The sequence below is a fragment of the Hermetia illucens genome, chromosome 1 (genome assembly GCF_905115235.1).
Source record: "Hermetia illucens chromosome 1, iHerIll2.2.curated.20191125, whole genome shotgun sequence".
NCBI classification, from domain to species: domain Eukaryota; kingdom Metazoa; phylum Arthropoda; class Insecta; order Diptera; family Stratiomyidae; genus Hermetia; species Hermetia illucens.
Genome location: NC_051849.1, coordinates 186,747,786 through 186,769,178, shown reverse-complemented (window position 1 = coordinate 186,769,178; position 21,393 = coordinate 186,747,786).

Sequence of the window (21,393 nt, the reverse complement as noted above, 5' to 3'; positions counted from 1 at the left end):
GATCATAGTTGGATTCTTGTCAGTCTTGATCTCGCTGCTCCAATTCATCCAGAGATCCCAGAGGATTGACTGGAAAAAGTTTAGTGAAGTAATCAAGAGCAAACTCTCCGGTACGCAAATTGGCAAGATTGGCACGACAGATGAATTGGAGTCAGAGGCCGGGGCTCTGGAAAAGGCATTCGATTTCGCCTTTGAAGTCTCGTGCCCTGCTAAATATAGCAAGAAGAAGGAAATAGAATGATCAAACGACCATCCTAAGTGGCCGAAGACGACATAGAGCGAAGAGCTATACCAGAAACCAAAGACCAAAGACTGAAGCTGCAACAAAGTGCTCGGTTGACACGTTCTTGCACTCCTCTGTGCCAGCGCTTTGATCCCTCACGTGGCATTAGTACAAAATGAACGTGTCTATACCGATGCGTGGGTCCGCACCTGATTTAAGAACAGACAGCAAACAAAGGAATTCGCGACGGCCTAACGAAAAACAAGTCGGAATACCGGAAGCTCGCGCTTCGGATATAAAGGTTTTGTGTTCATCTTATCTAAGAAATTTCAACTAACATTTTTCTATCCGTATAGAGTTACAAAACTACGAGACATACGTACATATTACAGCCGTAGATGTTACGTTCACCCTAAACAAACAAACTGTCTATTTTCGAATACTGTACACATATAGGCACGTATATAGATTGATCGTACCCATATTTCCGATTTACTTCTTATATCTATCTGAATTAGGCACTACCCGCGAAGTCCATTAGCACGCATATATTATATACCTACATACACACACGTCCCGTTGGAATAATTAATATTCACATACAAATGACTTAAAATCTAAAACAAAATAATCCTTTTCCACCCAATTCATTCGTGGTGGTATTGACGAATTGATATATGATGATGACGTCAGGCAGGTTGTAGAGTGCACGAAATTCACAAAAAATTGTAAAGTTTTACCCCCTATAACTTTGTTAATAATAGTTTGATTTTCTTCAAACTTCACCAAATTGTGCATTATGTTCTTCTTTATACGCATGCCAAATTTTGTACTTCTGGGATGAAGATAAGGGGGGTGCCGGGTAAATTTCTAAAATGTGGAAATATAGTATTATTAACTTTATTTGTGCAGATATCGGAACCGGATATATTTTGAGGCCTAGATTTCGTAGAGATGCATTACTGCGATTTTTTTCAGATTTTTCGGTTGGATAGGTTCTGAGAACGAGACCTGTTACACTTTTTGGGGGTCATATTTTGGGCCCTCACTCCCCTATGTTTCAGCCAACAGCAAATATTGAACCAGTTTCGAAAAGTACTAATTGAGACCTTCCATTTGATACCCCACATGGCTACATTCTGTGAAAAAAAATTTTGCACCCTCCTTTCACATGTATGAGAAGCCCCCCCTTAAACTTAACACAAAATGGCGTCAGTTGCTGCATGTAAAGGGAACGGTAGATTACATACTTCTACCAAATTTCGTGACGATTGGTCCAGCCGTTTCCGAATAAATCGGCTGTGACAGACAGACAGACAGACAGACAGACAGACGGACAGACAGACAGACAGACAGACAGACAGACAGACAGACAGACGGACAGACAGACATCGAATCGATTCTAATAAGGTTTTGTTTCACACAAAACCTTAAAAAACAGATCCCGAGCTAAAATAAAAAAAACGCCTCGGCCGCCCGCGTGGGGCCATCAGTCTGCGGACCTGAGTGCCGCGATCGAGAGGGAGGATGCACGACGGATCACAATCCCGATCATTGCTTCTTCTGCCTCAGATAGTTATTGAGGCACGGCCCTTGAGGTTCCTTGACATCCTCAGACCATTATTTAGAGGATGTCGCTAATAAGATTTTGCGTCCTCTTTGACGGAAGAGAAAAGGAGGAAGTCCTCAAATAAAAAAAAAATAGCTCAAATTCCTAGTATATTCATGGTAAATGAAATCAAAGAAAAATATAAAAGAAAACTGAAACCAAATGAAATCAAAGAAAAAAATATAAAAGAAAAATGAAATCAAAGCAATAATATAAAAGAAAAATACAAACGAAAAATGAACTTAAAGCAAAAAACTTTACACGTTTGACTCAAAAAAAAGAAAGAAAATATATGTATACTGAAATGCTGCTGAATTTAAGGTAAACAAATATACCGAAAGACTTTTGTTTTTCTTCCCCTAGTTTTCTTTCCGGGGTCCTCCTAGCGACGCACCCTCGAGGGGGGAAATGTCTTGCATATACTCCGACCAACAATTTTTAGAGACTACAAATGCGATCCTCTATGAATGTCGCACACTCAATGGGGAAGGTCTCCCGCAACTCGAAACTAAAACTTCACTACAAAATCACTACACCATTGTTCCCGCGAGATACTGAGGAAATTCACATTAGAGGCAGCAAAGCAAGCTCCTCTTTACGAAACGTTTTTCCGTTCGATAATTACGTTCTCTTGGCAGACTCTGTTTTCTGTGGTTTCTTATCCTGTCGCCTCACGCCTATGCACAAATTTACCAAAACTTGATTAACGTCGTTACAGCATCAAAACTGTGCGCCGCTATCTCATCAAACTAATTCCCTGACTTTCCGACTACTCTTGCACGCCATCCATCCCTTTTCTCGCCTACTTCCTCTCCGAATCCCAGCGTTTTTCAATTCTATTCTTATAAAAAAATCCACTGAGATCCTATTACGAGAATGTAATGCATTTCTCAAGCCAGTATATGACTTATTATGAAAAGAAAACTTACCTTACTTAATGCCCGAAGCTGAAATTCGGGAGACCAATAAATCACTTCCAAATCCACAATACACAGCTCCAGCACAAACAATGACATTTTTAAATCCCACCAGGCGTTGATCTGCTGTCCACCCACGAACCGGTCCCCATGCCGCTACGCTCGCCTTGAACTCGATTGAACTCGGAGAGTTCATGTTGCAGCAGCATGCGTGTGCGCCTACGGATGCGGCAAATCATTCCCCTTTGTCAAGATCAATTCAACCGAATGCATTCAATAATGTGCAATCTGCGGCGAAAATTAGGGTAATTGCAATTTATGAATGCATTATTTGAGCAAATTAATTCAGAAAAAGGCGAATGAGATTCCGCTCCTATCGCGAAGCCGCGGTCACTACACCACGAAAATCTTCAACATCTGCTACAGGCATAGAAATTTTTAGCTATACAAGGACTACCTGAAGAAGTACAAGTTGGATATCAAGACCACCAAGACTATTGTTAGAACATTAAAAGCACATGCGAATCCGCAAAGCTTAATAAGATTCTGTCCAAGAAACATAAGACCCCATCCTTTCTTAAAAAGTCGGGAGGCTCCTGAACGGAATCTTCGGGTGAAACCTTGGAGCTGCTGGTTCGGACGCACTTTTCCCCAGCGAGGAGGACTGTGAGTCAGAGCCTTGCTTGGAGAGTTCGCAACCACCCCAACCATGCGAGACTATCAAATCGGTAATTATCGAGGATAAGATCGGCTGGATTATAAACAGCTTCAACATATAAATCTCCGGGTCCGGATGGTGTAATGCCAATCATGCTACAGAAGCAGCAGGAATGGGTTGTGCCCTGGTTTGTCGAGATTTACCGGAGCTGCATCTCTTTATGATACGTACCACAGTCTTGGAGACACGCATGAGTGGTTTTCATATCGAAAGCGGGCAAGCGGGGCCATGAGTCCGCCAAGGACTTTCGACCAATCAGCCTCACCTCTTTCGTGTTGAAGGCCCTAGAACGGGTCCTGGACATTCACTTAAAGGCGATTATGAAAAGAACACCTATCTCTAAGTCCCATCATACCTACCTCAAAGGAAAATCCACAGAAACCACTCTCCACGAGGTGATTGGCATGGTTCTGCGGTCACTACAGTACAAGTAGTAAACCCAGCTGCCTTCTTGGGTATGCAGGGAGTATTCAACAACGTGTCCGGAGTGTTAGAGCGCTGGACTCTCGAAGCGGAAAGTCACGGTTCATATCTCGCTGGTTGCAGAGGAATTTGTTATCGTCACAGGATATCGAATACCAGTCGACTCAGCTGTGAATGAGTACCTGACTCAAATCAGGCTAATATTCTCGAGCGTGCACAATGCTGACCACTTCTTTGGGCGAGCACAATGCTGACCATATTGCCTCCCACAGTGTACTATGGTATACCGTTACGATCTTGAATGAAGTGCTCTAACACACTTCAAGGCCCTGATCCAATATGGATTGTTGTACGAAACGTTATTATTATTATTCAACAACGTTAGTATCAACGCAATCAAGGAAGCTTTGACCAGTATAAGATTGGAGGAGTATCTTACCAATTGGATTATATCCATGCTAAGAACCAGGATGATCCAGTTGGATCTGGGAGGCAACCATTTGACCAGATCTGTACACAGAAGCGTGCCCCAGGGTGACACCATCTCTCCGGTGCTCTGGTTAATAGTCATGGACGAAATTTTGCGAATATTGGACAATAGCGGGATAACGATGGTGGCGTATGGCGACGACTTGGTGATATTAGTGTCAGGGATGTTTCCTTCCATTATTAGCGACATTATCAACTGTGGGCCGCAAGATGCGGACTCTGCATAAAAACAACCAAAACGGAACTGATGCTGTTCACCATCAAGACAACGGTACCTTAATTCTGCCTACCGGTGCTTAATGAACAAAGACTGATTCTTTCCTTCAATGTAAAATATCTGGGTGTAATCCTGGATCCAAAGCTAAATAGTAAATTGAACATAGAACTGAGGGTTAAAAAGGTCTGTATATTCTTCTATGCCTGCAAGAAAACCTGGGGTCTCCGGCCGAGGAAGATTCTCTGGATATATACAGCTATGGTGCGTCCAATCCTAACGTATGGTTCTATTTTATGGTGGCAGGATTTAACCAAAAAGTACAATAGAACGAACCTTACCGGGGCTCTGCAGTCCTGTCCTGCAGTGGCATGGGAAGCAATTCAGCCTGAAACCTTTCAAAATTGTTTCAAGAAAGCAGGTTTTAGAAATAACGGGGTCGTGTTAGAAGAAGAAGAACCCGTGGTACTGCAGGGTTTTCCTGAATATTCTTCCATTGATGACCATGTGGCACCGTACGAAATTCGATTAACTGAAGAGGGAATGTGAATAACACACAAAAAGAGTCCCTGAGGGATAATGATGAAGACGAAGATGAGGCAAGCATTATCAGCTGTTTGAGACGCTATGTAGCTTCTTTGAATCATAGCCAAGACGCACTGCAAAAGTTAAATTAAGTTGAAAATCTTGTAATTGCTAATGCATCAAAATTTTTCTGTCAAATCAAAATAAATGATTACTTTAAATAACGTAATTATAATTACACTATGTAAATGTGTAATTATAAATGTGAAATCGTCTTAAGCGCGGTTTGCTGTATATTCATTAACATTCCTACCAGAGTTACATTCACTATAATTACTCTATCACCGAGAAGCCGGAAATCTAGGATACATTTCCAAACCTCATGGCTTGAGCTTTTGGAACTCTGCCAAAGTGACTCATATCTTTCTCGTTCATCTAAAAAGTGTTCATCCGTACAGTGGCAGCGACGCCCACCTAAAAGTAGGATGTTTTCGTCATAGCATGAGTAAGATAGGAGCATCCACTAACTTTTCAACCCCCTCGATAGTACTACTACACACTATACAAACTTAACATTGAATCCTGGAATTATCCTCATGCATTGGTGATTCATCTGTAAATTCAATTAGATGTCCAAAATTCTGCATTGAAAGTTAATCCCCCATTCTTATTATGTGGTGAGCTTTGTTCACGCCGTTTTTCAAATATTCATGGACCGCTGCACTCCACGGATTGTACTACGTAACATAGGAAAATAAGCGGGTGCACAAGTTCCAAGCTATTCCTGTGTGTTCGTACAACTTTGAAATTTCTTGATAAGATGGTTTTCTTTACGTGGATGGTTGAATAGAACAGTAAAAGTATGAAAAGGTCGTTTGTATTCAAACAGAAAAAAGTTGGTGCTGGAGTTAAAAACTGATTATACAAAAAGCAGCATTACGGATTCTGAAAAAGTTTAGAAAAACAAATTTCCAGATGAAGGAGGATTAGTATAATTTTGATTTGGACATTGAAGCCACCGATGTCCGAAGCATATATATATGTAAGAATACGTCGTCTGATGGTCAAAGACTATGTACCGACAATATACAGTTAAGATTCAGTCTTTAAGTAACTTCTTAAGCGTCGGAACTTAGTAAAGTATAAACTACGGGGAAATGAAGTCTGAGTCTAGACAGTAACCCTTTTAGTTGAGAGATCGGGCGGTCTTGAATTCACCACATACATCAAGAGTTGTCAGTGCACTAGAAGGAAGGGGTAAATCATTCCTAGTAGTTGATCTCACAAATATGTCAGTAATCAAAAATTAAAAATACAATTGAACCAGTATGCAAAAAAGTCCACAACAAAATGCTGTCCACTAACGGGAAAGTGTTCAGTGCAGAAGAATGATTCAATCAACAGAACAGTCACGATTATTTCACGAATCGAAAAAGGTCACTATCCCGCGTACGTAATCTGTTTGTGTATGAGATGGGTGAGAGACAGCCTCTGATCACTCAGACCATAGTAGCCCACTGTACTCGATTCTCCTCTTTAACGATGGTACCTACTCCAACTGGAGCACAGCAGCAACAAAAATCTGACGTAGGCGTCCATAGGCGAAGCCTGATGTCTGAATTATGGCCAATCAGAATGCACACAATAGTTCTATAAATCTTTCTGCTTTTCGACAGGAAGGTTGCTACATTTCTGAATGATTTTTGAGGCGAACAAATGACTACTCAACGCTGTCAGTGCAGCCTGGCTATCGCTGAAGATTGCAATGTGCCTACCCTTTAGCCACTACTCTATCACTCAAGCTGCTGCCATTAGTATCACATACACTTCAACCTGAAATATCCTTGTATATGGTCCCAAAGGAAGAACCCACTTCTGATTTCTATCCGAAAGGTAGACTGATCCTGTTTTTGAGCCATCAGTGTAGAAGACCTCAGTATATCCTTTCTCCATAGTCTTCTGGTTGATACCAGTTTTCCCTATGTTTAAAAATAGCTTTATATCTTCTACCAAAAAGGGCTCTGTGCACCCCACGTCTGTTGTTTCTTCATAGATCTAAACATATTAGTCTATGAGCTGATCTCATTGTAGTGCTCTGAGTATATAAATCAAAGGGCTGCAAATTGGCGCCAGTAATACCCAGACATATACTTCTATGTAGTTCATCTTAACCCACCACAATACGGATGCGAAAGTTCATTTCATCTTTGCTTCTATATGTTTATTCGAAAAATACTTCGTATATAAAATCACTCTCAGATATTTCAATTCTTCGAAGAATTGAAAGGTTGTACTCTTCACCTGGAAAGCAAAGACCATTCAGTTTCCTCCTTTTTTCAAATAATACCATTGTAATTTCATTTGGATTTACTGAAAGCCTATGCCTAAGGTACCAACTGTCAATCAACATAACGGTGCGTTGTATATTTCTACATACCGTTCCCAGATCTCAATCAATAGCTTGCACAGCCACGTCATCTGCATAAGCTCTGGGGTGCATAGGGAGATTTTACAGTTCGCAGTTCGGGGGGGGGGGGGGGGGGGGGTTTGGATGGGTCAGAACTTTCAGAACTTTTCACGCCAGTAAGCATATTCATCATCATCATCAACAGCGCAACAACCGGTACCCGATCTAACCCTGCCTTAGTAAGGAACTCCAGATATCCCGATTTTGCACCGTGGTCCACCAATTCGATATCCCCAAAAACTGTCTGGCGTCCTGACCTACGCCATCGCTCCATCTCAGGCAGAGTCTGCCTCGACTTCTTTTTCTACCGTAGATATTGCCCTTACATACTTTCGGGGCTGGATCATCATCATCCATACGGATTAAGTGACCCGCTCATCGTAACTTATTGAGCCGGATTTTATTCACAACCTGACGGTTATGGTATCGCTCATAGATTTCGTTCTGTAGGTTACGGAATCGTCCATCCTCATGTAGGGGGCTAAAAATTCTTCGGAAAGTTCTTCTCTTGAACGCGGCCAAGAGTTCGCAATTCTTCTTGCTAAGAACCCAAGTCACCGAGGAATACATGAGGAATGGCAAAATCATTGTCTTATAAATTAAGGGCTTTGACCCTATGGTGAGACGTTTCGAGTGAAACAGTTTTTGTAAGCTGAAATAGACTCTGTTGGCTGACAACAACTGTGCGCGGATTTCATCATCGTAGCTGTTATCGGTTGTGATTTTCAACCCTAGATAAGAGAAATTATCACCGGTTTCAAAGTTGTATTCTTCTAACTTTATTCTTCCTGTTTGACCAGTGCGACTTGATGTTGTTTGTTGGTTGGTTTTCGGTGCTGACGTTGCCACCATATACTTTGTCTTGCCTTCATTGATGTGCAGCCCAAGATCTCGGGCCAATCGTCGCCAGCTCGATCTGGATGAAGGCAGCTTGTACGTCTCGGGTCGTTCTTCCCATGATATCGATATCATCAGCATAGGCCAGTAGTTGGATGGACTTAAAGAGGATCGTACTCCTCGCATTTACCACAACATCACAGATCACTTTATCCAGGGCCAGGTTGAAGAGGACACATTATAGAGCGTCTCCTTGTTGTTGATGTCGAATCCTGCTGCTTTGATCTGGCCTCGCACATTAGTCAAGGGCAGCCTAGTCAGTCTCATCAATTTCGTCGGGATACCAAATTATCTCATGGCCGTGTGCAGTTTTACCCTGGCTATGCTATCATAGGCAGCTTTAAAGTCGATGAAGCTTTAAAGTCGAGCCACTGATGTCCATATTCCAACAATTTTTCCATCGCCAACCTGAGCTGTTGCTGATTTGTCTGGGTGACTGGAGTGAAGCCTCTTTGGTATGGTCCAATGATGTTCTGGGCGTATGGGGCTATCCGGCCTAGCAAGATAGTGGAGAATATCTTATAGATGGTACTCAGCAACATGATACTTCTATAATTGCTGCACTGTGTGATATCTCCCTTTTTATGTTTGAGACAGATAATATCGTCAGGCATTGATTCGCTGTTCCATACCTTGAGCACAAGTTGATGAACCGCTTGGTGCAACTGGTCGCCTCCATATTTAACCAATTAGTCTGTAATTCCATCGGCTTCTGGCGACTTATGATTTTTAAGTCGATGAATTGCATGGACTGTTTCTTCTATACTTGGTGGTGGCAGTATTTGTCCGTCGTCTTCAGTTGGCGGGACCTCCAACTCGCCGATGTTCTGGTTGTTCAGTAGTTCATCAAAGTACTCAACCAATCGCTCCAATATGCCCATTCTGTCGGAAATCAGATTTCCCTCTTTGTCTCAGCAGGATGAGCATCGAGGTGTATAAGGCTTCATCCTGCTGACTTAATGGTAAAACTTCCGCGCCTGGTGCGGTTGCTCCTTCTACTTTTCTAGTTCACAGACTTGTTGGTTTTCCCAGGCTTCCTTTTTCCGTCTGTGAAGTCAATTCTCCGCTCGACGGAGTTCGTGATAAGTTTCCGCACGTGCCCGCGTTCTTTGAGAATGCAACATTACTCGGTATGCGGCATTCTTTCATTCCGTCGCTAGCTTACATTCATCGTCAAACCAGCCGTTCCGACTCCTTTTGTGACTGGGGCCAAGTATGTTTGTGGCTGTGTCAATGATAACGTTCTTCAGGTGATTGTGAAGATCATTTGTTGATGCTTCGTCTCCAGGTCCTCTGTTGACTGCGGTTATTGCGGTTATTATATTTCCCTCTTATAGGTGTCGCGGAGGGCTATGTTGTGGATGGCTTCAGTGTTAACTCTCACCTGATTGTTAGAGGGGTTCAGGGGTGGTTGTTATTCGAGTTCGGAGCACCATGTCAAGGAGATAGCGATCCGAGTCTATATTGGCCCCCCTACATTCATCAAGGCTGACCTTGACATTCATCAAGGCTGACCTTGATCAACTCATGGTCAATTTGGTTGAAAGTGGTCCCGTCTGGAGAGACCCATGTATGTTTGTGAGCCGCTTCCCGTGCAAACCAGGTACTTCCAACAACCATTTCGTGTGACACTGCTAATTGTATAATCCGCAGTCCGTTATCATTTGTATTTTGATGTAAGCTATGGGAGCCAATGTATCGCCTGAATACGGGCTCCTTTCTACTTGGCTGTTAAAATCCCCAAGTATGATTTTTATATCATATCTGGGGCAGGCTTCGAGGGTTCGCTCTACTAACTCGTGGAAGGTATCTTTCTCCGACTTTGCAGTCTCCTCGGTAGGGGCGTGAACGTTAATGAGGCTTGTATTTCTAAATTTGCCTCGCAAGCGCAGAGTTCATAGCCGTTCGCATATGTTTTCAAAGCCAATAACAGCAGGTTTCATTTTTTGGCTGACTAAGAAACCTACTCCGAGCACATGGTTTACTGGATGACCACTATAATATATGGTGTAGCGACTCTTCTCCAGGAAACCGGTCCAACGCATCTCCTGTAACGCTGTTAGATCAGCCCTATATTGGGACAGGGTATCGGCTAGCTGCTCAGCAGCATTCGGTCTGTACAGGGAGCGCACGTTAAATGAGAAAATGCGCAAATCGTTAATCCGTTGTCGTTGCTAGGTTCGTCGTTGTAAAATCCATCCTGGCCGAGGCTCCTTCGTGGCTTCATAACATCGGTTTTCCGTGTAGGGTTGTCAACCCTACCCAACCCCCAACCTAGAGGACCAGTTGGTACAATTTGTCCCGTTTATAGACGCAGGAGACTCGTCTTCATTCTTCTCCGTCTGCAGCTTTTCGTTTAGAAAGAGCTCCCAGCGGTCACCACGTGGAGGTGGAGATAGTGTTTGGTAGTAGAGCTGTTGGTGTTGGTTCAGCAGGCATTTCCAAGGTTTTATGCTCCATCGTGGGTATCAATCCATGTTTCGCCCTGGGACCTATACTACCCTTTGACCACCCTATATAACTACAAAGCTAAATTAACCTAACTTATGTACTACCTTAATAGTAAAACTTAATCTAAGGTAAAAACTATGGCCTAAACTAACTTATCACTAAAAAAGAGATTAATGGAATCTCCACTCGTTGGCTTTTATATAAAAACGGGCGGGCGGGGGAAGGAGCTAGGATGTGGACTGGGATGGGGAGCATGGGGGAGGGGTTTAGGAAAAGAAGCTAAGGATGACGCTAAGGATGGGTGGGTTATGAAAACTGGGATGAAGAGTAGATGACGTTGTAGAAGATTACTCTACCGTCGGGGTCGAAAAGGAGGTTTCGGGACTGGAGAGATAGGAGGATTTGTGGGAACAGATGAGTTCGTAGAAGATTCTCTTCGACGATCTCCATCTGTATGGCTTAGGAGATAAGTGGGTTTGGATGGGATAGGCTTTTATCGAGGAATTTGAGGGCATGACGGGCAAGGACGGCGTCGATGCGGTGCGTTTGACAGGAGTCGTAGAGGATCTGGTTGGAGATGTATTTGGAGCAGTTTTCGTTCTTGTAGATGTTGGAACAGTGGCGTAGGGTTCCGCGTTCTTTGAGATGGAGTCGTTCGATTTGGTGAGGGGAAGTGTCGGACCAGAACATGCAGCCGAAAATGAGGAGGGGACGGATAGGCTGCTTGTAGCAAAACAGCTTGACTTTCTGAGGTGATGGGCTGCTGTATTTTAGGATTGGGTAAAGAGATTTGAAGGCGCCAATTTCATGGCTTAGTGCCTTCGAGATATATGGGAGGTGGGATACACGGGAATTCATTGTTACCCCGAGGTAGGTGACTTCCTTTACGGTTGGGATTGTGTCGTTGTGAGTCTTCAGGAATAGGGTTGGTATGTCGCTCCTCATTTTTGGCGTCATCTTAGCGTTACCGCAGCGTACGATGGTTGCGTACTTTTGCGAGTTTAGGGATAGTTTCCAGGGGATGAAATACCGGTAGAGCTCGTCCAAATGGGCTTCACCGGCTGGGATATTTCTGGTGGAGGTGTAGATTATGAGGTCATCCGCGTATTGGAGGATTCGGATTGGATTTGGGTGGGGAGTTGATTTGGGCAGGTCTGCGGTGAACAAAGAGAAGAGGGCAGCGGAGAGGACAGATCCCTGAGGGATGCCAGCCGGACTAGGGTATGGTGAAGAGAGGTGTTCATGGAGTTGAATTTGGGATTTCCGCCCATCAAGAAAGCTAAAAATTAGCTTACAGAGGTGCGGATGGAACTGGAGGACTTCGGAAAGCTTGTATGCGAGTCCGTATTGCCATACGGAGTCGAAGGCTTTCTTTATGTCAAGGAGACAGGCTATCGTCGGTGCATTCCGGTTGAGGCCGAGGACGTCCGATTTGAGCAGAAGGAGTGCATGGTCAAAAGAGTGTTTGAGTCGGTTGGCGAATTGGAATTGTGGGAGTAAATAGTTGGAGTCGCAGTGTTCATCGATGATGACTTTAATGATCGGCTCGAATATCTTGGCGGAGGATGAGTGGATCGAGATAGGCCTGTAGCTATCGGGATTTAGCGGGTTTTGGTTGCTACCATCGGTTTCAGCGAGTCCTCTTTTTTTTATTCTTCCTGGCCGGTTCCGCTTCTCTCTCGTGCTCTTATCAGCATAACAAAACCAATCCTCTGGTGTGTGCTGTATAACTGGACATATAGTCTGGACATATTACTTCGTATTATACATTCCGCTGATAGATAGAAAGATAAAGCGTGGATAAAATCGACAAAATTGAAACTGATGTCAATCTCCCATGCTATATATATGCACCATATACTCCAATTCGTTTATTAGAAATATTTTGTAATTTGGCCTCGGATTTAAAACAGTATAATACAAATTCGACTATTACATGACATACCTCGCCATGTCGACTATCCTAGAGCAAAAGGAGGGATTCCCTCCCCCATTTTACTATGTTGTCGTAATGGGTGTGAGGTTAATATGTTCTTCTATGCAAAGATGAAATCAAATAGGATGAATTGTGCGCTGGAATAAAACGCGTGATAACGTTACAAGTCTTTCGGTCAATGATGGGAGAATATACTCTTTTGAGTATTTATTGAAGATGGGGTGGTAGCATAGCAGCGTGACCAGAGAATCGCTTAGTTCGAATCTAGAATGGAATAGAAATAAACACCGCATGAAGCGGTCTTATATGCACTGCTTCAAACAGGAGTCCACAAAAAAGACTACAAAGGACGTGCTGCATTTACAAGAAAACTTGCCATGCTTGAATACGAAAAATGCATGAGTCTCCTTAAAAAATTTCAAATAAATCAATACCGAAAATAAAGACGCTTTCGAGCATTCAACCTCATTCCCAAGACAATTGGATGATGTCTCGGCGAATGCACACAAATCCTTTCCTATTCAATTAGTGAAGCGAACTTGAAAACTTTCCTCTGCACGAAAATCCCTATACAAGCGTGCGGTTGGGAATATCCAGCACTTTTTACATTTTACTGTCAGCACGTTCTAAACTTTTAAGCAGAAACTATTGCAAATAAAGCAATTGATTTATCAACTTTTCACTCGATAGAAAGGACCATAACCCCATGCAACGCGCCCAACTCCAACTCTCGATAAAACTATTGAACTTGAGCTTTGGAAGATAGTCAAGGACATGCAGGGAAGGTGAAGACAGTTCTATGGAAGGTCAAGACTTTAGCGAATTGTTGATTTGAGATTTTATCGAGTGTTAAATGAAACACTTCGGTGTTGCAGAAAAGTTTTTATGAGAGTTTCTCGCTTTGAATTGCATCTTTGACTCTATTTAGATTGCACTGAAACTATTTTGTATAATATGAAGATAAGAAAAAATATACTTCAAGTCCATTGTTTAAATGCAGTGAAAAATACAATGATGGCCAGTAAAACCCCTTTTTCTATTAGGTTTATCAAAGATGCTTCCATGTTTCTTGAACTCTTTTAAAAGCATCATTAAAACAATAATTACACCACCAGACCCCCATGACCCTAGGAAATAGTTCAAACTTTGCATGTGATATCACTAATGAATGTTTTATAAATTTTCTTCAAAGCATAGAATATGTTAACTGTCGGGGTCAAACAGTTCACGTCAGGATGGGCTGACGCGAAGTACAGCTCCCTGGGGCCAACCTATCTCTCTCTAAGGGTGATATGCAGCCAAGCCTTTCGTCTACCAAGTCATTTAGCCCTGTACGAGGTGATCCTACTATTAGCAAAACGCGACGGATCTAAACTGGGGAATCGAAAAACACCTCGCCCAATCCAGGGTGTCACGCAAACCGTGCCCATTGGATAGTTTGTAGTCGGGGGGTAAATGAATTTATTCGAACTGAGCCTCACTTATACTTGGTCGCCTCAGTGAGTGAGTTTGACGTGCCATGATGCGGAGAACTATAACGCGGTGAACCTCCTAGCCCCCATACTCGTGGGAATCAAATGAGTAAACAAATCAAGAATACGAAGAAGACATACAACAAACAAGCGGGACCTCGTACCACACACAGGCACATCCCCGAAACACTGGAAGCCAGGTGATTACACCCAACACGGGAGAAGTTGCGGCGTCAAACATTGTCAAAGTCAATTTTGTACTACTCCAAAGACTACAACCAACAAAGGCCACTGTTCAAAAAGCAGCCAAAAGCTAAAGCACGTCTGCGATCGGTATATCAGACGCCAAGAAGGAAACGGCCCTCAGTGGCATTAGTGCATTATCTGAAGGAAGGCCTGAAACCAGAAGAGACCTTTAAAAATGGCTCAGGACAGGCCTAAAGTATCATTATCGGAGCCTAGAAGGTCAGAAGCGGTAAAGATCAGCTCACATGAGGGGAATGGTCCCAAAAAATACCAAACCTGAATCCAAGAGAAGGGAAATCCCGGGTAGGTTCGGGATGAATGCAGGAGTCAGGGAGCCTATAATTAACTATACTAATGCGACTGACCGTATTACCAAAAATGTTTCCGGAACAAATACTAACTCGTAAGGAGCAGGAAATTATTATCGTCGGGCAGATGCGAAAGGGATGGAATGCGAAGCTCATATTCAGCGGAGTACGCTTTCGACCAGGTCACATTATGGTGGACTGCTCGACGGAGGTGTGGTTTAGGATTATAGTCGCTAAATGGCCAGGCTGGGAAGGAGCAGAAGTGTCGATATGGCCGGGGATAATATACCAGGAGCACTCACCATTTCTTCCTAAAGCCGCAGCACTATAGACGGAAGATCTTATGGGTGTCCTAATTGCTCAGAATGAGGATTTCCATACGCGATTATGAAGAGTCTCAGAAGCAAGTTAACTTATCGACTATAGATTTGGCAACATACCTGTACAAGGGCATAGGGAAAAGCCGGTGGAAAATCTATATCTATATCTGAAGAAATCTCGGAGGCCATAGAGGCTCTAAGGACTGGATCAAGCAGCGAAGTAGAACATGCATCTAGAAACAACAGAATTGATTCGTGTTTTTGATACTAATTGTAACCAGAAACATAAATCTTTCTACAGACACTCCCCGGAAATGTAAATAATCATCATTATCCACAATGTACGCTCAACCCTGACTAGCAGAGATTCGAAATCTTAATGGCCATCTAGTTATTATTTTATTCCATTTAAGTACTTTATATTTGGAGTAAAACTGGGATTGGATACCGGATTATTTAAAACTTGCACCTTCATCTTTAATATAAGATTCGGTTTCGAAATATGCTGAGCTGTGGAGTAGATATAGAATGAGCGGTTTGAATATTGAATGAAAATCTGTTCAAATATTACATAATTTTATTAATTAAATTGAACTGTTAGATGGCTACGAACGTTTACCAATACCATTGTTTTATATACTTTTTATTGGATTCTGATTAATAAACGAAATCTAATTGACAAGCATAGAAAAAAAGTTGGAAACCGGAAGCTTCGCGCTTCAGGTATGAAATGTTTTGTTGATATTTTATGTAAAAATATTTGGGTACATGATGGTTCCAATTAAAATAGCTCGTAGTGTAAATACGTTGAATATACCCGATGTTCAATTCGATGCGGTACGTCAGTACGTCAGTAATTTTTTTAAGAGTAGAAATTTGATACGAAAGGGGCAACTTTAACCTATTATAACTTTGTAACAATAGAAGGATTTCCATCAATGATGCTTATATTATATTATTGCAACATCTCACGAATCTAGAATGAAATTCGCAGCAATTTGCAAAATATTTTATTATCAACTTTATTACCTCGGCAGATGTCGTAACGGAAAGTATTTTGAAGCCTAGATAGCAATCGCATGGATTTTTTTCAGTTTCTGAGAATAGGTCCTTCAAGTAGTTGAGCCGTTTCAGGCTCCTTAGCCAGAATCTTACTGAGTCTCGCAGACTCATCGCTGTTGACAATGTTCTGATAATAGTCTAGCCAGGACCGTTTCCTGGCAGTGATGATGGCCGACTTACATCTCTTTGTATGACTGCCAGTATTTGTACCTGTAGCAGATGTTGCACACCTGCAGGGTCAGCTGGACAGATCTTCATTCTATTACGAAGGCAACGTCCTTTTGCAATATTTTACAGAGAACAAGACTATAAATACGCTTTCGAATGTCTTTTCCAGAGCCCCAATCTTTGATTATAGTCTGTCTGTGGTGTCTATATTGCCATTGCTAATACAGGAGAACTTATTCTTGATAACTTGACCAAACTTCCTCGTATCAATCCATCTGGGGTCTCTAAAAAGTAGAAGACATCTACAGTGAGGTTAAATATCCAACTGTGATTTGAAAAGGATCTCTGATCAGACACTCTCTATTTCTCCACCCTGGAAGTCCGGTAGTCGGTTAGTAGGGATCTCCTCCCAACCGTAATAGTTCTCCGAGCTGGAGAAATGGAATTTTAGTGTATTATATGCAAGTAATAAAGTCAAGGAAGTACTCACCGCTTTCCTTGATGTCAAAGCTGCCGCAAAGGGTATACCGCGCATTGGGTTCGCAACTTATCAACAGGTTGGCCTTCCTCGCTGCGATCGTAGACGTCAGATGTAGTAATTCTCTTGAATTGGTGGGTTGTAAGCCATGCAATTTGTATGTATACAGCTATACACGTTCTCTGCTTCCGCTTGGTTCAGTTTCACCAGAGTTAGATCGCTGAAACTATGGTCTGCACACAGAAAGTCGTGCAGGCTCCTTCTGGCAGGATTAATGCTCTGGGTTTGTCTTCATCACTATGCCTTGCACTGAGGAATAAATTATAATATTTACTTAGAAGCCCTTTGATTGTTCAACCCCTTCCGACCCAGAATTAGTATATTAATTCGACGTCGATGCCTTCCCTCCGGTGGAAGACCGATAAATTAGCTGAAGAACCCTTCGAATACGGGAGATTTATCTGCACTACCCTCAGTATAATCCGTTTGCGTAGGGGGATCTTCAATCTCAACCGGACAGTCGATCTTCATATCTTCCAAGAACTCGTTAGCGGCGCTGACTAGCTCCGAGTCGTCGTCCGATTTTGTGTTCCGGAACACTTTCACGTTTGCGTTTAGATTTCTTAGGCGCTTTTTGTTGTACTAGTCTACAATCGCCTGGTAACGGACTCTTTATTCTTCGCAATTTTACTTAAAATATGAATCCCCTTCTAGTACTTGTTCTTGAGCACAACTCCACTCTGCTGGCTCCCGGTAGCCGACGTTTTTGTTGGTTCTTTTTCCTTAAGGGAGTCCCGACATTGACGGTTTCAGAGTTGGAATACTGTAGCTGTGGCAGCTCGTGGTGGGATTATGGGCCTGGTATCAGATACCAAGCTTCCCCTTGGTCACGCAGCCCTCGGCATATGCTTTTGGCACCTCCTCCAGTGCAGGAAGGACAATCCCCGCGCCGTTGCCTCGCTTTACCCCCCTCCAGATCCTCTTGCCACTCAAACATGACCAGCAGGCAAACAGATTCTCGTCGATCAGATAAAACTACTCCCAGCCGGGATATGCACACTCTAGGTCCGCCTGAAAACGGTTTCCAGTGACCACCATGGGGAAGTCGTATAAGGACTTGCCGAATTATGCAACCTTAAGCTGAAACATAATGACCCCGGCCGCCTAATAGTATATAGCAAAAAATAACCAGTATGCATTAGATTACTTCATCATCATCATCATCAACGGCGCAACAACCGGTATCCGGTCTAGGCCTGCCTTAATAAGGAACTCCAGACATCCCGGTTTTGCGCCGAGGTCCACCAATTCGATATCCCTAAAAGCTGTCTGGCGTCCTGATCTACGCCATCGCTCCATTTTAGGCAGGGTATGCCTCGTCTTCTTTTTCTACCATAGATATTGCCCTTATAGACTTTCCGGGTGGGATCATCCTCATCAATACGGATTAAGTGACTCGCCCACCGTAACCTATTGAGCCGGATTTTATCGACAACCTGATGATCATGGTATCGCTCATAGATTTCGTCATTGTGTAGGCTACGCAATCGTCCATCCTCATGTAGGGGGCCAAAAATTCTTCGGAGGATTCTTCTCTCGAACGCAGCCAAGAGTTCGCAATTTTTCTTGCTAAGAACCCAAGTCTCCGAGGGATACATGAGCACTGGCAAGATCATATTCTTGTACGAGTATAGTAAGAGCTTTGACCCTGTGGTGAGACGTTTCGAGCGGAACAGTTTTTGTATGCTGCAATAGGCTCTGTTGGCTGACAACAACCGTGCGCGGATTTCATCATCGTAGTTGTTATCGGTTGTGATTTTCGACCCTAGATAGGAGAAATTGTCAACGGTCTCAAAGTTGTATTCTCCTATCCTTATTCTTCTTCGTGTTTGATGTTGTTGGTTGATTCGTCTTCGGTGCTGACGTTGCCACCATATATTTTGTCTTGCCCTCATTGATGTGCAGCCCAAGATCTCGCGCCAATTACCGCCTGCTCGATCTGGATGAAGGAAGTTTGTACGTCTCGGGTGGTTCTTCCCATAATGTCGATATCGTCAGCATAGGCCAGTAGTTGGGTGGACTTGAAGAGGATCGTACCTCTTGCATTTACCTTAGCATCACGGATCACTTTCTCGAGGGCCAGGTTAAAGAGGATGCATAATAGGGCATCCCCTTGTCGTAGACCGTTGTTGATGTCGAATGGTCTTGAGAGTGATACTGCTGCTTTTATCTGGCCTCGCACATTGGTCAGGGTCAGCCTATTCAGTCTTATTAATTTCGTCGGGATACCGACGTGTACAGTTTTACCCTGGCTATGCTATCATAGGCGGCTTTAAAGTCGATGAACAGATGGTGCAACTGTTGTCCATATTCTAACAGTTTTTCCATCGCTTCCCGCAGAGATAAAATCTGATCTGTTGCTGATTTGCCTGGAGTGAAGCCTCTTTGGTATGGGCCAATGATGTTCTGGGCGTATGGGGCTATCCGGCCTAGCAAGATAGTGGAGAATATCTTATAGATGGTACTCAGCAACGTGGTACATCTATAATTGCTGCACTGTGTGATATCTTCCTTTTTATGTATGAGACAGATAATGCCTCGTTGCCAATCGTCAGGCATTGATTCGCTGTCCCATACCTTGAGCACAAGTTGATGAACCACTTGGTGTAACTGGTCGCCCCAATATTTAACCAATCCGGCTGTAATTCCATCGGCTCCTGGTGACTTATGATTTTTTAGCCAATAAATTGCACGGACTGTTTCTTCTAAACTTGGTGGTGGCAGTATTTGTCCGTCGTCTTCAGTTGGCGGGACCTCCAACTCGCCGATATTCTGGTTGTTCAGTAGCTCATCAAAGTACTTAACCCATTGCTCTAATATGCCCATTTTGTCGGAAATCAGATTTCCCTCTTTGTCTCGCCAGAATGAGCACCGAGGTGTATAGGGCTTCATCCTGCTGATTTGTTGGTAAAACTTGCGCGCCTGGTGCGGTTGCTCCCTGTACTTTTCTAGCTCACAGACTTGTTGGTTCTCCCAGGCTTCCTTTTTCCGTCTGTGAAGTCGCTTCTCCGTTCGGCGGAGTTCGTGATAAGTCTCTGCGCGTGCTCGCGTTATTTGAGAATGCAACATTAGTCGGTATGCGCCATTCTTCCGTTCCGTTGTTAGCTTACATTCATCGTCAAACCAGCCGTTCCGACTCCTTTTGCGGCTGGGGCCAAGTATGCTTGTGGCCATATCAATGATAACGTTCTTCAGGTGGTTGTGAAGATCATTTTTTGATGCTTCATCTCCAGGATCTCTGTTGACTGCGGTTATTGCCGCATCCATTTCCCTCTTATAGGTGTCGCGGAGGGTTGTGTTGTGGATGGCTTCAGTGTTCACTCTCACCTGATTGTCAGAGGGGATTCTAGGTGGTATTATTATTCGAGCTCGGAGCACCATGCCAACGAGAAAGTGATCCGAGTCTATATTGGCCCCCCTATATGTTCTGACATTCATCAAGGCTGAGAGGTGACGGCGTTCGATCAACACGTGGTAAATTTGGTTGAAAGTGGCCCCGTCTGGTGAGGCCCACGTATGTTTGTGGACCACGCAAACCAGGTACTTCCAACAACCATTTCGTATGACATTGCTAATTGAATAATCCGCAGTCCGTTATCACTTGTTTTTTCGTATAAGCTATGAGAGCCAACGTATCGCCTGAATACGGGCTCCTTCCCTTACTTGGCTGTTAAAATCCCCAAGTATGATTTTGATATCATATCTGGGACAGGCTTCGAGGGTTCTTTCTACTGCCTCGTAGAAGGTATCCTTCTCCGACTCTGCAGTCTCCTCTGTAGGGGCGTGAACGTTAATGAGGCTTATATTTCTAAACTTGCCTCGCAAGCGCAGAGTGCATAGCCGTTCGTTTATGTTTTCAAAGTTGATAACAGCGGATTTCATTTTTTGGCTGACTAAGAAACCTACTCCGAGCACATGGTTTACGGGATGACCGCTATAATATATGGTGTAGTGGCTCTTCTCCAGGAAACCGGTCCCTGTCGATCGCATCTCTTGTGACGCTGTTATATCAGCCCTATATTGGGACAGGGTATCGGCTAGCTGCTCATCAGCTTCATCTCTGTACAGGGAGTGCACGTTCCATGAGAAAATGCGCAAATCGTTTGTCCGTTGTCTTTGCCGGGTCCGTCGTTTTAAAGTCCGTCCTGTCCGAGGCTCCTGTTGTGGCTCCGTAATATCGGTTTTCCGTGTAGGGTTGTCAGCCCTACCTAAGCCCCAACCTGGAGGACCAGTTGGTACAATTTGTCCCGTTTTTAGGCACGGGAGACTCGCCTTCATCCTTCTCGTCTGCAGCTTTTCGTTAAGAAAGAACCCCCAGCGGTCACCACGTGGAGGTGGAGATAGGGTTTGGTAGTAGAGCTGTTGGTGTTGGTTCAGCAGGCATTTCCCAGGTTTTATGCTCCATCGTGG